Genomic DNA, 27,534 nt, shown 5'->3' with positions numbered 1-27,534 from the left:
GTAAATTGAAATGTCAAAGTTAGTTAGATATTAGTTATTAAAAAAAAGAGGGCATATATTATTATTAATTAGAAAATTATAAAATATATAATGAATTGAGTTCGAATCCTAATGACAACAAATCGGATATCGGATATATTATTATTAATTAATTAGTCGATTAATAAATCGATATCGGTGATTATACCCAAAAAAAAATTAAACTTTTGTAGTATGAGAAATTATTACCTTAAATACAAAAAGCTAAAAAGCTTCAATAACGACGATAATGACAACAAAGATTATCTTGTTGAAAGGGTTATTAGTAAAACTTGGTGATGATAAAATGCAGTGTGGTAAACTTTCTGTGATAACAAAGTAACATTACAAATAACAGTTAATTCAATGTTTTAATGGGGGGGGGGGGGAGGAATACAAGATCTCATTCAAACTGAATATTCATCAACAAAACAATTAACATATGTTACGACTAACCATTAGGAACTCAACAACATGATTATCTTATATCCAATTTGAGGGTTAAAGATGGGTTCCATCGACCAACTTGAGAAGAAGTGTTGAAGTTAGTTGAGTAGTGTGATAGTTCGCAGTCATTTGTTATCTAGTTTCCTTAGGCATTCAAGCAATGTTTGTATATAAGTTCATGTTTAACTTCAGAATGATGAATATTTTTCCAGTTTTCCTCTGTTAATTCTTGAATTCAACATCATTTTTCCGGATACAAGTAAATAAAAATATGAAATGTTTAACCAACATAACTTGATGTTTTAATTTGCTAACATGGCTATAGGGTATTGATAATAGCTTTTCCTTCTTTGGCCGAGAGCATTCATTCAAGTCTTTCCCTGCTATTGATAGCGTCTTCTTTTTGCATAATCGCCATTTCCCATTGTCATTTATGAATTGAATCTGGAGTAACATAACAAACTCTTTATTTCTATCACATTCATTCTCTCTATGCAAATCGGCTAACCACACTTTCTTCAATTAGAAGTTTGGACCAGCTGCAAGGATCTCCTCTGTCAGCTTGTTGTCTTTGCCAATCTTGTAATTAGTGAACGTCTCAAAGTTGTTCTTGAACAGCCCAGCCAGTTTCAACAGTGTCTCTTTGTACGCCTTCTTGTCGACTCATTGCAGAACAATAGCCGAATACATCAAAACGAGGCAAAATATGAGTAACATATTGAAAGAGATATGGTTGAATAAGGGACTACTTACGGTATTCTCAGGCTGCAATATTTCAGAAGGAACTCCCTCGATCTCAGTGGGGATCTCTAGCCCAAATACCTCAGTTTTCCGGTAAGTTGCATTCAAGAGGCTACCAGAGTGAATGGCGTTCCAGACCCATAGCTGAAGCAAAATGAGTAGAGATTGATTAAACTATTCTGGGAATTATGCTAACTTTTACAATAATGACCGGTTGTTACCTTCCACCTGGATATCCAGTGTTGACAAGCCACCCCGTTGCCCCATGCTTCTGCATTTTCTCGGCAAGCATGGCTGCATACTTGGTAGGATGCAACATAATGAACGCTGCGCCAAAGCAAGCCGAGAATGTTGCTGTTGGCTCCTTATACCATCTTCAGTGCCAGCCACCTGTATGTATCATCAAACAAGTTCAGTCAGGAGATGCAAGAACCAGATGCCTCGACAAAGCATAGCAGAAAGACATTGAAACCTACCAAAGCCGTGTAGCCACTAATGAAATGGTACAGGATTTGAGCCAGACTCAGCTTGCTCACAGGTGGAAGGACACCAAAGGATCGCATGCCAGAAGTATGACATTCTTTGGGTGTGGACCAACTCATGGTATCTTAGCATTGGGAATATATTCAATCGGATAGGCTGCACGAGTTCTCTGCAAGCAAAGAAAAAACAGTATTGAAGATTACGTGTATTCTGCACATCTAAATAGCATTGTTCATCTTATCGGTTGGCCGCTTTAATGAACCAAGCAAGTTACTAATGTAAAGATTTCCAGATTTTTTTTATAATATATGTACCTGTAACTGATTTGTCGCTGTAATCCACCTCTCTTGTATGTTCATAACTACATTTTCGAACACTGCAAAAACAGAGAATTCAAAAGATCAAACTGAGCTTTACGATTATTTTCCCGTAGTTTGATCAAAGACCAGAGAGGGCCATATAATTTTACCAGTGCCAGATTTAATGGCATTCCAGATATCTGGCTCTTTGTCCCTTGAAAGACCAATGCACTTAGCATAACAACCACCTTCAATATTTGACATGCCATTATCACTCCAACGGTGCTCATCATCTCCGATCAGATACCTGTTGTGATCGGTAGACAGAGTGGTCTTACCGGTGCCTGTTTAAAAATTATTGAAGTAAACTCATTAGCAACATTGCCAAGTAAAGGTAATAAAAAGGACATACATCCTTTTTTTTCATGAAACAAACTCCATAAGGATTCAAGTACAAAGTAAAGAGAACATATATCGGTTTCTGGGACTAGCACCACAATGTGACCTCGATCTGATGATACTATACCTGAGACTCCGAAGAAGAGGGCAACATCCATCGATATTGCAGCCAGAATGTAAGGAGAGGATTTGACGCTTAGGCATGAGATAATGCACAACACTGAAAAGACCATTCTTCATTTCCCCGGCGTACTGAGTTCCGAGGATGACCATTTCCCTCCTAGCAAGATTAAGGTCTATGCTAGTGGAGGATGTTATGTAGTGTGTATAACGATTACACGGGAACTGTCCAGCATTGCTTATAGTGAAGTCCGGAGTACCGAAATTCTCCAGCTCTTCAGGAGTGGGTCGGATACACCTGTCACCCGCCCAATTTTCCAATTGTACACTAAGCTTTTACCATTTTTATTTATCTTATTGCCTCAGGGAATTCTATAGGGTTGATAAAACTCAACACATTATAAAATTTTAGAAACTTATCTGGGATAGGCTTGGACCTGTGAAACGAAACAGAAAAGGGGGCTTATAAAATTTTAGAATTGCTCATTTTTTACCTACATGTCGTGCATGAACAACGAATGATAGGCTCTAGCAGAGACAATCCGGACTTTGATTCTGTTGTTTGGATCCCAGTTCAAGAATTGATCATTCACAAAAACCTGTAACCATTTACATAATTAGAATCAAATTTACAATTTTAATTTCATATTTTCACAACTTTACAAGAAAAGGAAAACAAATATGATATCCAAGTAAATGAACAACAGAGATGCCTCATCACCAGAAAACCACCCTCAAGTTAAGGACAAAAAAATTTATGCTTGCAAGGACAAAATTGCTCCTCCCAATGGGTGAGGATGTCCCTAGGATAAGTTGTTGAACTAAAAGACGAAAATGATATCATATGACCATAAAAGAAAAGACAAGCAATTAATTTATTATGATATTGAAGCCCTTTTGAAAGAGTTAAACCAAAGATTTTATGTAAAGATATTTCACCTTGTCCAGGGAGTTCAGGTAATCGACAGCTCTTTCTCTGTTAACCATGAAGGCATGCTCGTCCATTTCGATGTTGGGTGATCCCCTGTCATCCCCAAATCATTAGCTTTTTTTTCCAGTGAATTGAATTAACAAACACTGTATATACACACTTACTTTCCCCACCAAATCTCCTCTTGGGTGTGTCATCGATAACAACCCTCTTATCTCTTGGGGATCGCCCGGTTTTGGCTCCTGACAGGGTGGCCAGTGCACCGGTTGCTGTAATGAAAGAACCCTTCTAATACTTTATCGCCTGCTCATACAACTCTGCACCAATTCCAAAAAATCCATGATTTTTAGTTGATCAGATAGTTTTTTTTCGAGGGTGAATGGCTTGTGTTTATTACGTACCAACAGGAGAGAGATTGTACAGGACATGAGTGAATTTCAAGGAACTATCACTGACGCCGATCGTTGGTGCCTCCACATGGTGGTGGTGCGCCACGTGTCTCACAGGCTGAACCTTCCCTGCCGGATCTCCTCGCACCACTTTCGGCCCTGTCCCTCGGGTTAGTGACGCCAAAGATGCACTGCTCAAAAAAGAATCACGAATATTACGAAAATTACTAATCAAAATTTAAAGATGCCAAAAATAAATTATATTTTATTGCATTGATAATTAATTATTAACTAATGGTTTCATACAAGTTTTTGATAGGAGGTTTTTTTAATTGGCTGCTGTGCAGGTGCAGCACGTTTACCTGATGGACTGGTGCTGCTGGTGCTGGCGCTCATCTTCGGAAATGGTGGCAAAGATACCCTGAGCACCGTCGAGAGGCGTCGTCGGCGCGGATCTCTTCTTCTGCAAAGAGTGAAGCTCGTCAATCGTCTGAGCCTTAACGGGTTTCCCACTATCATCCTGATAGATTCCGTTCTTATGCGTTTTAATCCTCACCAACGGACTCCTTGGCGCCGTCGACACTCCGTTTCTGTTTGCCGCCATATATTCACCCTGGAAAAAAAAAAACAAAAAAAAAACGACACGCTTTAGGTTTTTCAGTATTATCTCTCTAACGTAACGTTGTTTTAACCAATGCTTCATGTTATCCAAATAATCGAAACCGGAGGCTTTGACTGTCTGACATTATATCAAGATTCATATTTCTCACTTTTTCTTATGTCAAACCCAGATTTTGCCTAACAGTTTGAACTTTTAGAACAAAGCTTAATGTATAAAGAAAGAGATGCTATATAATAACAGAGATTTCAGAGGAGAAATGAGAAAGGAAAGTGAAAAATAAAACTTAAGGCTAATGAGAAGTGAAATGAATCATTCAAAGTTGAAGTTGGACTCTGTGGAAGAGAAAACAAGACGGTCAAATCTGTAATCACCATTTTTCAGCCGTTAAACATTGTTATTTTTATAATTTATTATTATTATTATAAAATATTATTATTTACAAATTCAAACTCATTTACAAACCCAATACTTAACCAAACCCAAATTCGGGCCCAAACCAAAACCCAAACCTGGACCTAAAATAAAACCCTAGCCCAACACCTAAACATCTAATCTAACCCTAACCCTAACACATCTCTTCAGCAACAATCGCCGCCAAGATGGGTTCCAACAGCCGCCGCTCAAGTCTGTCCAAGTCCAGCTGAGTCGATCGTTGCTCCTGTCAAGCCTAGCCGAACCAAATCTCATCAGAGATCTCAACAAAGTCCAAAAAATTCGAGCATTAAAAGAAAAAATCAGCATGCATAGTGTTGTCAGAAGCAAGTAGGATTAGGTTTCAGTTTTTTTTATAAAAAAATCTCTATAATCGGGTATAAAAACCTGAAAATTAAGATGTAAGGGAACTTTTTTCCCACTGATTTCAAAGCAATACAAGAAAAAAAAACATTTCTAAGAGGTAAAAAAAGTTTTAGTTTTTTTAGCTTTCGAAAAGTAAATAAAAAAGGGAGATCGAAGGGTTTATTTGAGAGAAGAAACCGAAGGGTCGGTTCATCTTCGCGGTGGCCGAATATAGGGGAATCGAAACATCGAGGGGTTTTTGGGGTACTTAGGAGCATTATTTGGTGATTTTAACCCCAGACCGGGGCTTAGGAGTGTGAAACGAATCATATGGGGTCGTTTGGGGGTCGGTTTTGGAACCCCGACCACTATGTGTGGTGGCCGAAACAACGGTTGGGATGGTGGTGTGAAGGGCCGGCCGAGAGGGAGAATGGAGAGTTTTTTTTATAGAAATAAGTTAAAATGAAATAAAAAAAGGAAATGTGTTTTATAAAAGAAGTTTAGGGTGAAATCACGTCTAAGTCCCCCTAAGATTGTCGTGTTTTTGAGTTTTGGTCACCTGTGAGGACCAAATCTGTTATTTACCCTTTTCTTTATGGAACCAACATCGTCATTTCCCCTCTTTCATTCATGTTATGTATTGATTGGTATAATTTCGTTCATGTCCCCCTAGTTTTAGCGTGTTTTTACATTTTGATCACATACAGTGATTATTTAATTTTATTTTAATTTTGTTGGCCTAATTGTGTAATTTTCACATTTTTTATTAATGTATATTTGGCTTATTAAAAATGAAAATCACCATTTAGTCCCCTAGTTTTAGCGTATTTTTGCACTCAAGTCCTAAGTTTGTTTATGTTTTAGTTGCTCAATTCTCATTTTATTTTAATCTGGTCCCTTTTTAATTACATGTTCAATTTATTTTTCCCTATAATTTAATGATAATGCAATTTAATCCCTGCATATTTAATTTCTTATATTTTAATTTAAATGTTTTGTTTGTTATTTCTTAATTTTAATTTATTTAATTTTTTTATGACTAATATGTTTTTCCATTTAATCTAATTAGTTAGTCCATTTTATTTCTTGTTTTAATTTGTCCCATTTTTATTGTCATTTAAATTGGTATGATTAATTGACATTTCTAGCTTTATATAATTAAAATTTTAGAAAGTTGTCCTTAGATTAGGATCTTCTAAAATTTGATTTAGTAATTAGGGTTTCACCTTAGTTTTAATTAGGGAGCAATTTGATTTGAGTTTTTGCATAAAATGTCCGATTACTTGAGTCGATTGTTCGAATTCCTAAATTATCAATCATTAACTAATTTTAAAGGCTACTTAGTTTAATCCCTTAATTTTTAATAATTAATTAGGACAATTATTAGAACCTTGACTTATTAGTTAGTCTTTAAACATTAGGTGTTATAGATTTAATCCTTCTACTTTAGCTTATTTACATTTAGGTCTCTGGATTTTAGTTCTCTTATATTTTTAGTACTTAAACTTTTAATTAGCATTTTTAATTAACATAATTAAATAGGTAATTAATTAGAGCTTCCGCTTTAGGTTAGAGTTTAATCTAGTCCATTTAATTTAGGGTAATCTGAGTTGGCCCTCGCCCAAATGTTCAAGGGACCATATCGATTATTCAATTTAATAATTGGTTAAAATCAAGTAGGGCTAATAATATAGTCTACTTTTTTAGGCTTGGGCCCTTAGGTTTTTAATTTTCATAATTTGATACTTTAAGATAGAAACCTTAATCTACCCTTAGTTTAATTAGGGTTAATAATAAATTGTTGATTGCATATTTTAAAATCTAAGGCAATGTTCAATTATAGGGAGTCAATAATATATCTCCACAAGTATGCTCAAGGGGTGACTACTGGTGATTCTCGAAATAGGTTGACATCTTTTCAATACCACATCATGATTTCTAAATATCGAGGCAATGTAGATTTTGGGCACAATACGATCTCTCGCATTCATGCTAGGGGCAAATGCTATTGGCTTTAATAAAAATATACTTTTTAACTTTGCATCTGTAATGATTTTTAAATTAAATAAAATTTCGAACTCAAAATTCTAATTTTTAAATAGGGTAATCAACTAGGTACCGATTTTTGGGCGATGTGGGGTGCTAATCCTTCCCCACGCGTAACTAACTCCCGAACCTGTTTTTTTTTCGCAAACCCCTAAACTTGGTATTTGGTAAATAAAGTTTTATTAAAATACCTAATTTTATGGTGTCCAGATCGTACTTTAAAATGATTGGTGGCGACTCATCACATTTCAAAAATCTTTTAAAGAAAAACCCTAAGTCGTACTAGGTTTTCCCCACCGGGTGAAAAATGGTGAAGACAGTTTGGCAACTCTACTGAGACATTTTGTTTTCTAAAAACTGAGAGTCGAGCCACAAGTTGGTTACCCTATATTTAGGATTATGAAAATTATGAGTTTGATCTTATTATTTATAGTTCATTATGTTTTAAAAATAGATTTCTCTCTGGTTAATACTTACATTTTGTGAATTTATTTAGGATTGTTGCATATTATAGCTCTAAACCTGAGCTCAACCCGGTTTGCTTAAGTAGGGGAAATGTCAACCTCATGGGAGCATGAGCTTCCTCGTGTGGGTCAGCAAACTACCTCTGGAAAGCATAAGTTGTTTGTCGGATATCAGTTCCGAGATACTTTTTAGTGATGTGATCCCCTAAGTTGAATCTGATTTGTAAGTCTATAATGGGCCAGAATCAGAGTCCTTGTTAGCCTTAGCAGGTTATAAGGATAGTTTGGGAACCCTTTACTATAACCCAACCTCATCTAGAGAATTTAGTAGACCTACACAGCTAGAGTCATGTGGAAAATTTAAGAGAATTAGAACGTATGCGATTAGGTTTTTTATTTTGTGTTTTATGTTAATTAGCATTTTTATTCTTCTTTTTTTTGAATTAATTTAACTTTACTATTAGCATTCATTATTCTTTAAATCCTTTGAATAAATTAACTTTACTAACTTATCTCTTTTGTCTCTTATTTGTATGTATCATTCTCATTTCGTTTCATAACATTACATAGAAGATATTGATTCTTGAATCGTCTGGTTACTATAAAAAGGGTTTAAGGCAGCGTTGCGTTGTCTTCCGGTAGGATTGAGAATGTGATAAATGTTCAGAATTGGTCAGAGTATGAACAAACACGGTTTAAAGATAGTATTGTAGCCGATAAAGAATATGTGATGCTATAGTAGGTTATTATAAGTGTCAAACAAACACATTGGGCAGAGTTGTCAAGAATCTAAGCTAGTTGGGATGAGACCAAGAAAATACTATTCAGGAAGTCTATGGAGACGTAATAGAGTTAAAGGGTACGATTGCACAGTTGCCGTTCAAACTTTGGTTAAATTCTGGAATCCCATGTATTGTTGCTTTACCTTTGGCAAAGTATACACGACCCCTACCCTCAAAGAGTATATTACCCTGCTAAACATACCAAATGTCAAAAGGTATTCACTTTACACTAAGGCATTCCGACTCAAAGGATTCATAACCAAGATTGTCGCTTTGACTGGGAAGATAAAAGAATGGGTCAAAGAGTATATTCAGAGCGATGGGATCTCGTGTGCTCAACTGAAATGTTTGTTCTATGAGCAACCATCGTAAAAAAAATGAGAGATCAGTTTGCACTCGCTATATGGTTTGGTAGTTTCCCGAAAATGAAGATCACTTGATTATCATAATAGATTTTGCGAAGTCATTGATAGGAAAACAAATCCCGCACCAGCCATCTCCAGAAACATTCATGTCTTAAATAAGTGTAGGCGATCAGTCGGTGGTCAATTTACTGGTTGTGCATCTCTTGATAGTATGGTGGTGGAGCCATTCCTTGATAGTCGAAAGGGGTTGTGCCATTGGCGACTTTCTTGACAAATGCAAGATTCCAACCTCGCAAAAGGAAAGACTGGATTGAGGCTCTACGAAATATGAAATATCGAAGTAGTCTGGAAAGCGCATTGGTTGCCCAAAGAAGACATATGTACAGATGCAACAATGCAATGTGTTATGTTACATGGACTATGGGGAGCATTGGCTACACTCCTTTGATGGTACTTCGACAGTTTAGTGCTCGACAGTTCATACCAGTTACTCATGGATTAAAAAAACAGAGTTTTCATTTCTACCCCGAATATAGACCGAATCTCCAAGATACAATGCTGGAAAATCGTTGTTTCATGAATTCCAAAAATAGAACCAACATTCACGTCGGCCTATGAGGTTTGGAGGATAGGGAGAATCAACGATAACATCCCGAGACCAAATTTAGAAGATGAGTTGACCATGGAGGAACGATTAAGAAGGCTCTCAACTGAAGCCGAGCTATTAAGAGAAGAAATCAGGCTGATGAATCTGGATAGAGAAAAAGAACAAAGAAGTTTCTTAGAGAAAACGATGTGGGAACTCGAGCTAGTAAAGCGAGATGGGGTGATAAAACAGTTAACCAAAGAAAATGAAAGAATCTAAGAGAATTTCGATGCACTAGACCGAGATTTCAGAGATTTAGAAAAGAATATGAAGGCTAAGGGTCTAATTTGGAAGTATACTGAAAGCTCCATAAAAAGAAAAAAATTTGGTTTAACTCAAGTTTTTATTACAGACTTTGGTTTGTTACTATTTCGCTCTTTCTATCTTTACAACAATTTGTTGATGTCTTGGAGAGCATAATGTCGCCATGGTTGATCCTTTTTACTCTTTTAAAATTCGTAATTTTTATCCAAAATTTTAACTTCACATTTATTTTAGGATAATTACAAGTTAATATCCTCAATTATTATTTTTATTTCGTTTTGATCATTTAATTATTTATGGTCGGATCTATTAAAAAAGATAGAAAAAGTTATGATGGGAAGCAACTTACAAAGTAATGTCAAAATAAGATAAAATTATTTATTAAATTAATAATAATACTTAAAAATAAATTTATTTAAGTGGCAAATGGGTCTTTATATAATATTTATAGTTTTTATTAAAATATTTTTTTAATATAAACGTAATTAAAACTTAAAACCACTTAATTTTCGATGAATTTGTTTAACGATTATAGTTGAATTTATGTTTAAATTAAAATATTCATCCCAGATTAAGCTCAAACCCAATAATACTATGGCCGGTTCAAATCTCCCGGATATAATAGGCTTGAATGGGCCAACGTTTTCTGAGTTAAGATTTGAGTTTAGGTTTAGCCCGACCTAGTTAGCCCAAATCCTCAAGTAACTGCTTCTTTAACCACTAATAACAACTGCAACTATCTTCAACTGAGATTAAATCAGACTGTCAGCTGGTGTTATCGTACGCAGTGGTGTATAAGAGATTAAGAGTTTAATTTTACTAATTTTAAAATCAAAAGTCTTAAAAGTAATTAATAAAATAGACATTTGGAACTAAGACTTAATTCATTATTTTAAAACTACATGATCTTAAAACAATTATACTAAAATATTTTGGAAGGAAGAAGAATTAATTCCATGGTTTCAAATTATTTGTGATCTAAATGTAATTAGACCATCAAACTCTTAAGCTTCAATGGTAGAAAATTGTTAGTGTGAAATGATCAATTCATGATTTTTTTAAATAAGTAGTTAGTTATTAAAAAAGTGAAATATTCAAATTACAATAAGGTTTATAACTATCATCGTAAACTAAAATATAATTTGGACATTTTCTTATCACATTGAAACTAGTCCCTTTACATCATAGAAGGTAAAGGTTGAAAACTCAACCAAAAACTTAATCAAAAATAGATACAAACAAAATGACTGCGTCGACAAACGAACCACAAAAGGGGATTAAGCTATTGAAATATCATCAAGAATTGCAAATTAGACCAAGCATCGTGAAAAACTATACACGAACATAAAATCACGATCCAAATTTAATCTGAGGTCTATAGTAGGAAAGATCACATGATTACAAATAAGCACCATATTGATTAGTCGTGACGTCGTCAATCCAACCCTAAAAAAAACATAAAATAAAAAGAGCAACCAAACATGAAAAGACGAAACTTACAAAAAACAGGAAAAAAAATCTGTCATAAAAATAGAGAAAAACGTGCCACAAAATATAATTATGCCTATTAAAACTAAAAAAAGAAATAAAGAGAAAGAGAATCTGACGTCGATAACCACATCAAAACCGATTGTTATCGGTCAAACAAAACTAAAGATTGATCCGATCTATAAGAACGGATATAACTCTAAGAGAAGAAGAAGAAAAAAGAGTCGGAAGGAGTTCGGCTCATCAAATTCATGATTTTATTCCAGCCTTTGGAGTGATATTACATATATATTTGTTATTTAAGCATTAAGGTGTGAATATGTTGCTGTTATTCTTTATATTTTTATAAAAAATAAATAAATATCTATGCTCCATATCCGTATAGAACATAAATTAAACAATTTTCAGACGGTCATGGTTATGATACACACTAAGTGCACGTTTCGTTGGATTAGAAACGAAAATCTTATTATATTTTGTTTTTAATATTATTATCAGAGAGAATAAATTATAATAAGGATTAAATTTGAAAATATCGGTAGAATATCATTATCACTTATTTCTAGATATATTCTTATAGATATATTACATTTAATTTTGTCTCTGAAATTTATTATTTTAATTTTTAATTAATATGTCATGGATCGGGTGATTTGTACGAATTTAAATATAAATTAAATATATATAATTATTTAAATTTGGCTATAAAAATACAATTCTATAGATAATTTGGAACGAGTTAGGGTGGGTTAGGTCCAATTATTGGCATATATATTAATTATATGATACATTTTTTGAAAAAATATTATATTAATAATATGTTAAATGTAAATTTAAACTAAATCCAATGGGAAGAGTTCCATAAACTTTTGATTAAAGAGTTCCATAAACTTCATAGCTAATATCTTTAATTTAATATTAAAAATTTTTTTAAAGAACCTTCAAGGAGTTTTTTTTTACATTTTAATTATTTTCTGAATTTTGAGTTTTTTTATTTACAATTTTAATGCATGACAACCTCTCACTGATTCACAAAACTGTTTTATGGTTAAGGGAAAAAGTGAAAGACGGAATTAAAATAAAGGGCTAAACTGATAAAAGTTATAATAAAGGCATAATATCAAAATTAGCCTTAAATATTTATTAAAATGATCATTTTGACTTTAATTCTTTTTAAGGAATAGTTTGATCTCAATATTTCATTTTGGAGAAAAAATCCCTCTACACACTCTCAAATAGGAGGCTTTTTACCCTAAAATAAAATATTGAGGGCTAAAATACTCTAAAAATGAAGAATAATGGCCAAAGTAACTATTCCGTCAAACATTAATAGTCTTTGTAGACAGTGATTTTTCGTCCCATGATATTATTATTATTATTATTATTATTATTATTATTATTATTAAATTTATTACTTAATTATTACTAATTACATTACAGGCCCAAATCACAGCAAAAAAACCCAGCCCAAATAACATCCATACCCAGTTACAACTTTAAAATGGCCCAACCGGTTCAGCCCAAATCTGACAGAAACCTTAAACACATTAGGGTTTCAGGTGACTTTTCCCTAGTCGCCACATTCAGATCCACCGTTTGATCGCTGTACGTGCGTTCCACGCGCCCACCACCTTTGTCTCTTCAGCCGCAGTTGATGTCAGAGTCCATAAAAAATCAGAGTATAGAAATGATGCCCGTTCTAAAGCAAGTTAGGGGCGGTGGACAAGACAACACCCGTCCCCAACACACCACAAGCCTCATAAAAGCAAAACCATAAAAAAATCAGCGGGGTCGAAAAGAAAAATCAGGAAAAAAAAAACCACAAGCCAAATGAGATTTGAAGAAAAAATAATAAAGGAAAACAAAGTGAGAAAAAGAAAGAAGCATACCACCACTGCTTGTCACCGGAGAGAATAAGCCTTAGAAAACTGAAGGTAACCCTTCGTTTTCTTTTAGATCTAAGATGATAGGGTTTTATTTAGGGGAAATGATGCTAGGATTTGGGTTGAGGGAAGGCTAGGGGACTTTCTGGGTGTTTTTTTATCTCTTGTTCATATAATCTCTTATGTTCTTATCATATATCTTATATCTCATTCTTATAACAGATGCAATAACTCATAACACACATATATCATTTCATACAATTCGTATCACACATCATATATATATTAGATACATTATATTTAGGATTATCTCTTTATTAGCCCATGTAAATTATTGAGAACTTAAAGTATTCGAGTACATTGAGGTTGTGCACTATTGTTGTCACTACAGCTCGTATAAGTCCCAATGAGTGGCATATGAAATTTGTCCCGAAGGACCTATGTATTTGTCCCGAAGGACCGCGTAGACCCTCGACTCTTGGCATGCCAACTATACCTATAACTCTTGTATCATATAACATGGGCATTATCATTTATAACAGTTCATATCATTGCTCTTATAATCACATATTTCTTTTCTTCTGTCACATACCACATGTATGTGTAACCATCTATCTCTTATCATATAACATGTATCACGTATTGCATATTCATATGTCACATAGTTCATATCACTTTACATGGAATCACGTAGGTTGTTTCATATGGCTTATATCATTTCTACTTTGTTCATATACATATGCCATATATACATCACATAGCGCATAAAATAACATATCATGCATATCACCTAGTTGATATCAGATTTTTCATATATTCATGTAGTTCAATATAACATATCGTATATAATAACATATGACACATATACACATTTTCATGTACTCATGCACACAAAAAAATCACATAACATTTTAGAAATTACTTCTTACCATAATAACTCCGTCATTGGCTCATCGCAAGCCAATGTTTGATCGATAACATAAATACAATCAAATTATACTCACTTTAGCCTTGCTTTGATTCGATCCTAATTCTTTGATTGTTCTGGAACTTGTTTAGGCTCAATATAGACATAAACATAATTTCCGAGACGATTATCAGAAGCCTAAACCTTATAACTTTGTATTAATAACTTAGGCTAATTTAATAAACCAAACTTTAACTTTTCCTTTAGGAGTGTATCGATGCACTATGTATGCATCGATACCCAAAATAACTTCAAAATTTCCATGTATCGATGCACCTTCAAAATTGGTCTTAGTACATCGGTGCCCATTCATAGTGTATCGATGCACCTGTCAATTATAAATTGATTTCACCCTAAAAATCCATAACTTTTCATTAAAATTCTTCATGTTTCATTCCCTTTTATATTCTTCACTCAAGTTCGTATACTTAAACTAATTTCTACTCATTCAATACATCTTTAACCTTAAAATTCCATCTTTCATATGGAAATCAATAATCATACCAAATTTTTAAGATGCTCTAAATCAAATTCTATCACTTCATATATCTTAATTATGTTGATGACAAGTCAAATTTAGTTTCAAATTCAACTTATCAATTCTTTTCCAAAAATTCACTTAAAAACCCATTTTCTTTAATCTTTCATAACTTCTTAATCTTTTGATTTTAAGACAACTTAAGCTTTCCTTAAGCTTAAGTATCACCTAAGGATCATAACCCAACCTTTAATTTAACAAATTTCTTGTATGCTTCACGTTGAAGAAGAGAAGAAGATGAAGAAGAGAATTGTCTGGAAACTTATCTCTTCAATCATGCTCCACATGGGTATTATAATACCCAATAATTATTATTTAATTATTTTCCTTGTTCAATGACTCATTTTCCCTTTGACTCCTTTAATAATTACTAACAACTTTTAGGAAATATTTAAACATAAATTCTTGAACTATTCAATTATTTTACTTTTATCACCAAATTCTGAAATTTTATAATTTGGTCACTAATCCGTAGTTTGGAATGTTACATGATCATCTATACAAAACCCTGCCAGGAAAGGGGAAAGGGAGTCAAGGTAAGAAAGAGAAAAACTCCAATTTGATCCAATTCCTATGACCTACAAAGATTTATTTCAGATATTGTATGACATATATGTAGTGTCACCCTATCATGTGTCACCTCTACAACCTCCCTACCCTAAGTAGTATGATGTCAGCGTAAAATTTGTATGCCTTGCAGGGATTCCTAGACATTCTATTGAGAACTGCACTGGATTCAAGAAAGTTGTCTAGAGCCTAAGAATAAAAAATGCCATAAATTTTAGTGACTGTGAGCAGCCAAATGTAGCCCAAAACCCACTGCCGAACCACACAAGTATGAGAATCAATGCAGTTACTGAGGGTAAGTGAAAGAAAATTATAACAAAAGTTAGCGAGGTGGAACCACCTATGTATTGGGTGTGGGGTCAAATGATCAAGAATGGTCTATTGATGCCCAGTCTATCAGCTGAACAACTCAACAGTGAAAATACATTCCATTACCACAACTGCGAAGGACACCCTATACAACAGTGCCTGAATTTTCAAACTTTGGTACAAAAGATGATGGATGATAAAAATATGGAGTTTTTCAAAGAAGCAACAGAAGAAAAAGAAGTGGGAATTTGTGCATATGAGGGTTCATCTAGAGGGGTTTACAACGCTAATTATCCTCTAAGCATTATGCCAAGGACTCGCATATAAAGATAACAAGCATGTACCATGGAAATATGACTGCTAGATGAAAGAAATAGTAAAAAAAGTGAAGAAGTAGATGAGGTTGGACATTTTACTAGAAGTGGAAGATGTTACTCTAAAGAACCTGAGAAACAGACAACCGTTGACAAAGAAAAGAAGGTTGACCTACAATTAAGAGAAGATGAATATGTCATCAATGAGCCAGTAACTGAGAGTGAAGCTGTGGAATTCTTGAAATTTCTTAAACACATCGAATATAGTATTGTTGATCAGTTGCATAAACCGCATGTATCTCGGTCTTGACACTCTTATTGACCTTTGAGGTACATCGCAATACCTTACTGAAAGTTTTGAACCAGACTTTTGTACCGAAGGAGTTGTCCATAGATAAGTTGGATAGGTTGGTTGCAAATATACATGTTGGCAACTTCCTTTCCTTTTCTGAGGATGAAATCCCCTCTGAGATGATCGGTAGCCAAAAAGCCCTATACATAATTGTTATATGCAAATGACATATTCTGTCTCGAGTGTTAGTTGATAATGGCTTTACTTTAAACGTAATGCCATTAGTGACCTTGAAGAAATTATCAGCCAATAGTACGCTTATGAGAAATTGCCAGAGCGTTGTCTGAGCTTTTGATGGAACTAAAAGGGAGGTATTATGAAAGATCGAAATTCCTTTAACTATTAGCCCAGCTACGTATGAGGTGGAATTCTTAGTGATGGATATCATGTCCACTTACAATTGCTTACTAGGGAGGCTTTGGATTCACCAAGCTGGGGCAGTTCCATCTACACTATACCAAAAGTTAAAATTTGTAATCGATAGAAGGTTGATATGTGTTAACGCTGAAGAAGACATCATCACTTCTATCTTCACCACTGCTAGCTGGAGAATACCTTAGCTGGGACCAAAAAATAAGGAAAGCAAGGCTAGATGGAGAAGACCTTAGTTGGGAGCCAATGACCTTCCCACCATTGCATAACACTTTTGTATCCAGAGGAAACATGTTCAAAGGGATTCAAAAAAACAAAGAGTTGATTGTTGAGAATGCCTTGAGAGAAATGGGCATCAATGTCATATTGGAGGATGAATCTGAGAAAGGGGGAGTTATGGGCATCTACTCCGCACCACCAGGCTTTATGTTAAATAATTGGACTGGGAGCCAATGACCTTCCCACCATTGCATAACACTTTTGTATCCAGAGGAAACATGTTCAAAGGGATTCAAAAAAAACAAAGAGTTGATTGTTGAGAATGCCTTGAGAGAAATGGGCATCAATGTCATATTGGAGGATGAATCTGAGAAAGGGGGAGTTATGGGCATCTACTCCGCACCACTAGGCTTTATGTTAAATAATTGGACTATGGATGAATTACCTGTAGTTTTCAAGTCTTTTTCAGAATAATACATGAGAACTTTCCTTATTGCTTATACCCTGAGGCAATAGGTGATTTTTTGTAAAGGGTTAAACTATCTCACTTTCTTACTTTCAAAATTGCAATCATTCTCCCATGCATTCTTTTCATTCTTTGTTATATGTATGATACAGTTCAACCTAGCCTCACTTGGATGGATGGTGAAGTTAAGGTTGTACCTTTGATTGTTTCGATCTAGGAAAGCAACAAGGATCATGCACAAACAAGAAAGCTCAAAAAAATAGTTAAATGGAAGTAATGAAATGGAAAGATAAATATGGCAGCAGAAAATATATATAAGTCGGTGATGTTTAAAGGAAATGATGAAGTATGGTAATGGAATTAGAATGAAGGTGATGGAGATGAATATGAAAAGTAGTATCTCAAAGAAGACTCAAAGAAGAACCAATGTTAAAGAACAAAGACACATACTTTATATTGCTTCTTTAAGGGCACTATCTATAAAGAGATAGGAACCAGAAGTATCAGGGTGACATAGATAGGGGTGATGCCACAAGCATAAGCTTGATAAGTCGATAAAGTTCACTTAAGAACTAAAGAGAGAAACTCTCACAAATATTTGATTAAACAAAGTGAATTCGTCTCCTTTACAAATGAATGGAAAGCTATTTATAGGCCTAAGAGTGCATGGTGTGAATACAAAACATTTAATGAGTGAACCTTCATGGATAAGTGTTCATACTTTAAGTAGATACAAAGCATGGCTTAGGTGAATGAATTTTGATGAATGGATGTTCATCTTTTAATGGAATACATCCTTTGGCCGAATTCATCCCACCTTGTGTGAACTTGTTGATTTGTCTTCTATGGATGAATGTTCATGAATGTATCTTGGCTGAAATTCTTCCCCCTAGTGTGAACATGACTATTTGGCTTCTTGCATGAATATGCATGAATGGATGAATTTAAAAGCCTTTGAATGAATCCTTGCACCTCCTCACAAATATTCTGATTCATTTTAATTATTTTTCTCGTCCATGCATGTCTTCATTAATTCCTCCCATGCATAAGTCCTTTGAAGGAGATGAATGGTTGCAAATCCGTATTAATTTCCAGCCTGCACTATCTTCAGTAATCTGGGCATATCTCAAGCTCCCGATATCGGATTGATGTGATTAAAAATGATTTGGAAAGCTACGAGATAGGGGATTAAATGTTAAGAAGACTTAATTACCCAAAGATGCTTAGAACGTGTTTAAAAAATGAGATCTCTATGAGTGACGTGAATCTGTCCATTGGATTGCCTTGAATGTACCTTGTACTAAATACAAAATGTATATAAGTTACAATGCTCAAGGTAATGAATAATAAGAACATTCTAATGTAACACATTATGACATGGCTAATAATAATGCAATTTATATGATAACATAAGTAAGGAATGTGTAACATATGCATGAAACAAGCTAATTAAAGATGTGACATGCATGAATATAATAGGATGCAAAGATAGGACAATATATGAATATTCAAGCATAGTTTAGAATGTAATAAAACATGCTTAAACACATATAAAGCATAAATAAGTAATAAATAAATATGGAAGAACTCCCTTAGAATCATCTTGGAAGAACTTCAAGTTGTGAGCATGTTTTGTTTGAACTTGGTGGTCGGTAGGATCACATCATTCCCCCTTCTTTAGGTGATTTGTCCCCAAAATCGATGCTTGGTACATAAGGGAATAACTTTTGATCTTCGTTGGAATGGAAATTCTTTCATTCTCATCTTGCATCGTTTTCTTTGCTCAAAATGCTTCACATGTTCAAGTCTTTGCTTTGAATGAACAATCTGAAAAATAAAATAAGTTAGAAGTAGATGATTTAGATTCAAAGAAAAGGAAAGGATTAAATTCATGAATGAAAGAGTTTGCACTCTTAATGTTCCCATGTTAGTTTCATTGAATCTTCCTTTCATAAGGTTCATTCGATCTTGAGATGTGGGTGAATGTACTTTGAAGGTTAATGAAACATGTTCTTTAATTTCAAGTGACACATCTTTTGGAATTTCAGAAGAAATGATGCTTGAATCATCTTGTCCTTTGGAATAACCTGCAAATTCAAAGAACAAAATAGAAGAAAAAAATGATTAGTATAAAGCAAAACTTCCTTCTCTCACATTCTTTTCTCTCGTGCTCATGTCCCTTTTGAAATTTCTCTTTATACTCCTCTCGTATGCTCTCTTTGCATTCCAGTTCTTTTTTAATTCTACTCTCACACTCATGTGTCTTTTCACACTCAATATTTTCAATATTCTCATTTTTCTTTCTGATTTCCCTCCACTGTTATTTGTTTCTCACGTGAAACTTCTCTTTCAACTTTCTTCATGTCGTTAGTCTTCTTCCATTCTTTTATACGTGATTTGATGATAACTTGGCATTCATTGACTTGATTTGGGCACATTGAAACCAACGTGATCTTTCTCCCTTGGTGTTTGAATGAATACTCATTGGAGAACCCATCATACAATGCTCGTTTATCAAACTGCCAAGGACGTCCGAGGAGAGATGGCTTGAATCATGAAACAACATCACACAAGACTTCATCTTCATATCTCCCAATTGAAAATAACACAAGTACTTGCTCTATGACTTCTAACTCTTCATCTTCATTTAGTCCTTGCAAAACATACGGACTGGGATGTTTAAATATTATAAGCCCCAACTTCTCGACCATGTATGTGCTTGCAAGATTTGCACAACTTCCACTATCAATGGTTACAAGACATACTTTACAATCTTTACTATTTACATGGCAACGAGTATGAAATGCATTCTTTCTTTGCTGAATGTTCTCCATTGCTTGGGAAGAAGAAAGATCAAATATAATTGTTAGTAAAAAAATTTGAAATGTGAAAATTAGGGCCTTACCAAATTTCACACAACAAAACCTCACAGTCACTCCAAAAAAAACATATGATGTCACTCAACTCAAGCACTCGTGTTTCACTCGGGAATATGTCTTTGGCTTTTGTAATTCCCCTTCTGATCTCACACACTCGATTAGCCTTTTTCCACTTGTTCCTCTCTTGCAAAGTTCTTAAAAGAACTAACTCGAGACCTTTCAAGTGCTATGGACGTCGGCTGAAAAGTTCGTTAGTGTAGAGGAAAAAATAGAAAGGTAGAAAGATTAAATAATGAATGGTAGTCTCATAAAAGGAAGAAAAAGAAAAAATGGTTCATTTACTATGTAAAGATACTCACCACCTTCCTAGAAGAAACAATCAAATGTCTTGAAGACTTCTTTAGGATTGGTTAGAATGATGATGTTTCTTGTCACCTTTGGCACTTCTTTGCATTTGCTTTCTTTGTTTCCTTTATTTAGTTTTTTTCACTTGGAATCCCTTGTTGATGTTGGGATTAACTTGCTGATTTTTTTCTTTTGGCAGTTTTCTTTTTTATTTTCTTTTTATTGAATGGTAGGGAATTACTTTTGCTTGTTCTTGTTGCAATCCACCTTAGCTCTGATTACCATATGATACAGTTCAACCTTGACTTCACCATCCATCCAAGTGAGGCTAGGTTGAACTGTATCATAGTATTATTTCTTTATATTTGTCTTAATATGGGATAAGATTCTCCCGTATGACTATATGTATATATACTCTCATTCGTTATTCTTTCAGGACCTCAGATATCAATAACATGAATGCTGATGACACTGACCCGTAAACTGATTTTGAGTTGCCTATATGTCAAAGGGAAGTTTAGAGATGTGATGATGGTGAGGGATGTGACTTACCTTATGAGTTGCTAAAAATGGTGGAAATAGAGGATAAGCAGATTCTGCCTCATGAAGAGCCTACTGAGATCTTAAATTTAGGTTCAGATGAGGATAAGAAAGAAGTAAAGATTGGCACTACTTTGTCTAATGAATGACGACAGAGTTTGATTGAATTACTTCAAGAATACAAAGACGTATTTGTTTGGTCTTATGAAGACATGTCAGGTTTGGATACAGAGTTGGTAGTACACAAATTACCGATAAATCCTGAATGTAAGCCGCAACAAAACTGAGAAGAATAGACTTGAGATGCTGCTAAAAGTTAAAAGAGTAAGAAGTAATTCGATATCGAGTTTCTTAAGTGGCCAAGTACCTTGAGTGGGTGGAAAATATTTCCCAGTACCAAATGATGGGAAAGTTTGTATGTGTGTTGACTACATAGATCTCAATAGAGTCATTTCGAAGGTAATTTTCCTTTGCCACACATAGAGACGTTTGGATAACACTACTAGAAATTCCTTGTTCTCATTCATGGATGGTTTCCCCGGCTACAATCAATTAAAATGCCCTGAAGATATGGAAAAAACAACTTTGTCACTATGTGGGGGATTTTGCTATAAAGTTGTCTTTTGGGCTAAAAACGTAGGAGTGACATATCAAAGGGCTATGGAACGTTGTTGACATAGTGCAAAAAATAGAAGTTTATGTGATGATATGATTTCAAAGACAAGAGAGGAATAACATGTCGAGAAGTTAAGGAAGCTTTTCCGAATACTAAGGAAATACCAGCTGAAGTTTAACCCAAGTAAGTGTACCTTTGGGGTGACTTCTGGAAAGATCTTAGGATCCGTAGTAAGTAAAAAATGAATTGAAATGGACCCAGATAAAGTCAAAGCATTCAAGATTACCACCCCCACAACACAAAAAGAGGTTCGAGGATTTTTAGGTAGACTGAATTATATAGCTCATTTTATCGCAGTTGACTGAGAAACGTGATCCCATTTTTTACCTTCTCTATAAGAATAAATCAGGGGCATGAAGTGATGATTGCCAAGAAGCTTTCAAAGCAGTTTAATGATATTTGTCAAGCACCCCAATCTTAGTACCACTATCTCGAGAAAACCCCTAATTCTTTATTTGTCAGTTTATGAAAACTCAATGGGGGTGTGTATTAGGTCAAAATGACCAAACTAAGAAGAAAGAAATGGCTATTTACTATATAAGTAAGAAGTTCACTGAATACGATGTCAGATACTCGTAATTGAAAATTGTGTTGTGCTTTGGTAGGCTACCCGAAGGCTCATGCAGTATATGCTATATAACATTTGGCTTATCCAGACTGATCCTTTGAATTTCTGATGGGTACATGCATTATCGGGAAGATTGGCTCGTTGGCAGATCTGTTGTCAGAGTTGTATCCAGTATATAAGCAAAGCGGTTTAAAAGGAGCCATAGTATAATTTATTGCAAGTAGGCTTCTGAAGAATATGAGTCATTAAGTTTTGATTTCCCAGAAAAGATCTAATGCTATTTTAGTGGAAGAAGTAGTCTACAGTAAACATTGGAGTGAACTTTGATGGTGCTTTAAATGCCTTGAGGCAATATTTCTCACCAAATTGAGAGCATTATCTTTCACCAGTCGGCTCAATTTTGATTGCACAAACAACATGTCTGTATGGCTTGTGTTCTGGGTCTTATAGCCACCATCGAATGTAAGTAAAAATGCTCAAGGTATAGGGATTCAGCTTGGTATTTACTCAGGGAGAGTGGGAGACAAAAGATCCCAAGCTTGTAGAATATTGTAAATTGGTCATGGAACTTATCAAAGAATTTGAAGAATTAACTTTAATTACCTCCCAGAGAAGAGCCAGATGCAGATGTCTTGGCCACTTTGGCAGCACATTCAATGGATGACACTCGAATATGATGCCCATCGAAATCAGGCTTATGGTATCCAGCCCATTGCTTTAACATTGAGGAAGAAGAATATGGAAATCTATATTATATATCTTGCAATACATTAGATATAGAGTTATCCGAACAGGACCGAGAATGACGAGAGAACTATTAAAGAATGTCATCATATGTGCTCGATGGTGAGATTCTATATAAGAAGCTTGGATAAGGTCTATTGAGTGTGGACACCAAAGACTCAAACATTCTTGAAGAAGTGCATGAAGGAGTATGTGGTATCCATGCCAATGGAATGAAATAGTAGACATGAACTGATACATACCATCCTCATTTTGACTGACAGTCCTCATCTGTTGCACGTGATGATAGCTCCGTTGACATTCTCTATGTGGGGCATGGATGTTATTGACAAATTTCGCTATTTTGGTCATAGACTACTTTACCAAATAGGTAGAAATGACTTCCTATCCAAACATCACTCAGTAACAGTTTGTAAATTCTTTAAAAAGGAAATCATCTATGATATGGCCTACCGGAGAGGATTATTTCTGACAATGCATTGAATCTAAACAATAAGATGATAAGTCAGTTGTGAGCAGTTCAAATAAAGCATCATAATTCGAACTTACCGCCCGAAATGAATGAGGCATAGAGGTGGTAATAAGAACATCAAGAGGGTTATAGAGAAGATGACTAAGACTTATAAGGACTGGCATGAGAAATTGTCATTCGTTGTTGGCTTATCAACTCTACGGACGTCGACTAGGGCAACTCATTTTCTTTAGCTTATGGGATGAAAGTTGTCTAGCCAAGGTAGAAATTCCCTCACTTCGAGTTTTATTAAGTAAATCTAGATAAGGCAGAATGGGTACAAGCCAGATACGCCAATTGAATTTGATTGAAGAAAAAGATTAAGTTATTTGTCACGGTCAGATGTACAAGAAGCGCATATATGAGCACACAAAAAAGTTCCCTCTGGAATTCCACGAAGAAGATTGGTGCTTAGAATGCTACCGATTCAAAATGATTCGAGGAAAATGGATGCCATACTGGAAGGAACTTATGTTGTGAAGAAAGTTTTCTGGAGGACCCTGGTCCTTACAGAGATGGATGGTCGAAATTACCCTACCTAGTGAACTCTGATGCAGTTAAGAGATATTTTGGCTGAATTAAAGAACAAAAGAAAAAAAAAGAAAATAAAAAGAAAAAGTAATAATTAAATAAATGAGCGTTCAAGATGAAAATCCAAAGACGTCTTGAAACCAAAGGAGTCACAAATTGAAAACCCGCAAAGGGCGACTTGAGTGTCATTCAAATTCAGGATTCGTGCTTGGTGAAGGTCCTGGATTTATTGTAAGGATTAAAGGTTCCTGGGTTGGTAACGACATCAAGTGATCAGTATTAGGACTGAAGATATAAGATTAATATTGGTTGATGGCACCCAACATCTGGAGATTTGGTAGTCAAAGGAATTTCACACCCTTACGCATTATCAAGACTCTCGAGATCCTTTTAACAGAAGCTACACTAGAGTCACTTTACGGCGTGCCAGTTCAAAAGCATTTGTATTATTGATATTTGACAATGTCTACTTTTTCCTTATATTTTTCAGTTAAAAGTTTGACATGTAGTCACTCAAAACTTTTATATAAATAAAAAGAGTAATTTTCTTATTAACTCCTTTTGCAAGCATCTTACTTTGAAAATTAAAAACATGTAGTTTAATTTGTACATGAGATCATGGTGTATTATGTACAAAAAGTTTTGAAAAGTACAGGTATTCTGAAGCTGATAATAGTTTTAACCTGTAAGCTTGTGTGATGACTTGATAAAGGGAAACTAAACTGTGAGTACATAGAAAGTTTCAGTCATTTGACGATGACCCCAAAATATGTGTCACTAATTGAGTGGTTGGTCACTGGTACTAAGGAGGTTAGAAAAAAAAGATCGTGTCCGACCAAAGAATATGATCAAGGTTGTCAGCTGGAATAAATCGTCATTTTGTTGTGCCCAAAATGAGTCACAAGATGGCTAACGAGATAGGGTCATTCGAAAAAGAAAATACACTAATTGATCATTGCACACATTGTAGGCATAAATAGGATCATGACATTCATAAATGTATGATAACAATGTAATTAGGTATCTACAGGTTTCCAAAGAAAGCTGAAGGTTAAGATATTGAAACTTCAATATGAGTAACTAAAAATCCTAAAAAGGGAATGCTCAAATTTTTCTCAAATCTGATCTCCCCTGAAAGAATAGTGGAGCAGACCCATCTTCCAAAGATTTCTCAAGTTAATCTCCCCTGAAAGAATAGTGAAGCATACTCTTCCAAAGATTTCTCAAGTCTTATCTCCCTGAAAGAAGAGGGAGCAGACTTCTTTCAACGTTGATTTGACTACCCGAAAAAGAGGAACAAATCAAGTCTGATCTCCCCTAAAAGAAGAGTATAAACCAGTGTTCCAAAGATTTCTCGATCTTATCCCTAAAGAATAGTGGAGCAGACTCGTCTTCCACATAATCTGACTACCAAAAAAGAGGAACATATCAAGTTTGGTCTCCCCTGAAAAAGAGGAACAACTCGTCTTCCAAGATTCTCTAGTTTTATCTCCCTGAAAGAATAGTGGAGCAGACTCTTCTTCCAACATTGATCTGCCTACCCAAAATAGGAGCAATCAGTTTGATATCCCCTGAAAGAATAGTGGAAAGACCATCTTCCAAAGATTTCTCGAGTCTTATCTCCCTGAAGAATAGTGGAGCAGATTCTTCCAAAGTTGATATGAATACCCAAAAAAGAGGAAATATCAAGTCTGATCTCCCCTGAAAGAAGAGTGCAACAGACTCGTCTTCCAACATTGACTACCAAAAAAAGAAACAGATCAAGTCCAATTTACCTGGAGAAACAGTGGAACATATCTCCATCAGATCTCAAAGCATAAATCAACTGGACGAAAAACTCATGTCTCTTCGTCTTTGCATATTCTTGTTGACACAAGAATTAGCAAAGAGGGGCAGTTATAGACAGTGATTTTCATCTATGATATTATTATTATTATTATTAAATTTTACTTAATTATTATTAATTACATTACAGGCCCAAATCATAACACATACCCGGGCCAAATACATCCCAGACCCGATTACAACTTTAAATGACCTAACGGTTTCAACCCAAACTCGACATAAACCCTAAACACATTAGGGTTTTAGACTTTTCCCATCCGTCACCTTCAGATCCACGCCAATCGTTGCACGTGTGATCCACGCGCCCATGCCCTTGTCTCTTCAGCCACAATTGATGTTAGAATCCATAAAAAATCAGAGTATAGAAATTGCCCATTAGAGCAGTTGGGGGGTGGTCGACAAGACATACTCGTCCCCAACACACCAAAAACCCATAAAAGCAAAACCACACATAATCGGGGTAACCCTTAATTCTTTTAAATCTAGATGATAGGGCTTTATTTAGGGGAAATGGTGCTAGGATTTAGGTTGAGGGAAGGCTATGGGTTCTGAGGGATTTTTTAGGTGTGGTCGCCGTGGGGGCGCGGAGGGTGGTCGGAGGCTGCCGATTCCACCGGCAGAGGAAAGATAGAGAGCCAGAGAAAAAAGGTTTCTCTCGTTCTAGAGAGAGAGTGGAAAGGAGAGAAATGAGAGATTGAGGCCCTTTAGGGCCGGTTATTGGCATTTACCCTCCCTTGTTGGGGGGTGTTTTGGGGTGGTGGGAGAACCATCTCCGCGTGCCTCTTACTTAGTATTGTCATTTTAGTCATATGTAGGTTTTAATTGTTATGATATGAGTTTGAAGTTTATCCTCGTTTATATTTAGTCTATCAATACTAGTTATTTATTTTATTGAGTACCTATTTTGGACATTATTCATTTTGATCCTAAAATTTAGTAGTGGTTAAACTACTTTTCCAGTACCTATTTTGTTTATTTTTCATTTATTGTCGTGACTTTAATTGTTACGGTTTAATCCTTAAGTTTAATTTTGAATAATATTATTGGGTTATTTACGATTGGAGTGCCTAAGATATGAAATGTTTACATTGGTGCCTTATCTTTTCATAGTTTTATAATGTAATCCCTAAAGTTATCATATTTATCATTTTAATCCTTATTTACATATTTATAAATTTCCTGCTAATCGAGGTACTTTTATATATTATTTTATACGAGGGATTCAAGGAAACGCCCCTTAACTGACAATGAGTGTGTTTCTAAGAATTGTTCAAATAAAATAATGTCTTTTATTGTTAAATAAATTTTTATCCTTTTGTATTTTTATTTATTTTATATATTCATTGTATCTAAAAACTCTAAGGAAATATATTTTGTACGAGGAACCATAAAAAATACGCCTTAACTAACTAGAAGGTATTTTTGAGGATTGTTTGTACAAATAATATACCTTTTAAATTTATTAAAAATCACAATTTAAATGTATATTCAAAGTTGCCAATTTCATATTAGATGACGTATAATCGTTTAGGTACCGATATCGGGCGTTGTGGGGGTGTTAATCATCCACGCTAATTCGACTCGAACCCTTTTTCAAAATGAATTTCTTATTAAACGCAAATCAAAT

General features: G+C 34.8%; 1 long non-coding RNA gene and 1 pseudogene across 2 annotated transcripts; one reads left to right on the top strand and one right to left on the bottom strand.

Annotated features, from left to right (window-relative positions):
• Positions 1 to 922: 922 nt before the first annotated feature.
• LOC120122439 lies at positions 923 to 4,479 on the bottom strand (annotated as a pseudogene).
• LOC120122440 lies at positions 3,446 to 26,783 on the top strand. Of its 2 annotated transcripts, none has more exons than XR_005516081.1 (3): positions 3,446 to 3,586; positions 4,747 to 4,748; positions 9,583 to 9,593. It is a non-coding gene; the product is annotated as an uncharacterized LOC120122440 (long non-coding RNA). The 2 variants fall into 2 exon arrangements; XR_005516080.1 differs by lacking the exons at positions 4,747 to 4,748; positions 9,583 to 9,593 and adding exons at positions 10,116 to 10,120; positions 26,773 to 26,783 and having other exon boundaries at positions 3,454 to 3,586.
• The last annotated feature ends 751 nt before the right edge of the window (positions 26,784 to 27,534 follow it).

Source organism: Hibiscus syriacus, unplaced genomic scaffold (assembly GCF_006381635.1).
Source record: "Hibiscus syriacus cultivar Baekdansim isolate YM2019G1 unplaced genomic scaffold, ASM638163v2 tig00110387_pilon, whole genome shotgun sequence".
In the NCBI taxonomy this organism is placed as follows: domain Eukaryota; kingdom Viridiplantae; phylum Streptophyta; class Magnoliopsida; order Malvales; family Malvaceae; genus Hibiscus; species Hibiscus syriacus.
This window is presented reverse-complemented; position numbering and strand designations above follow the sequence as displayed.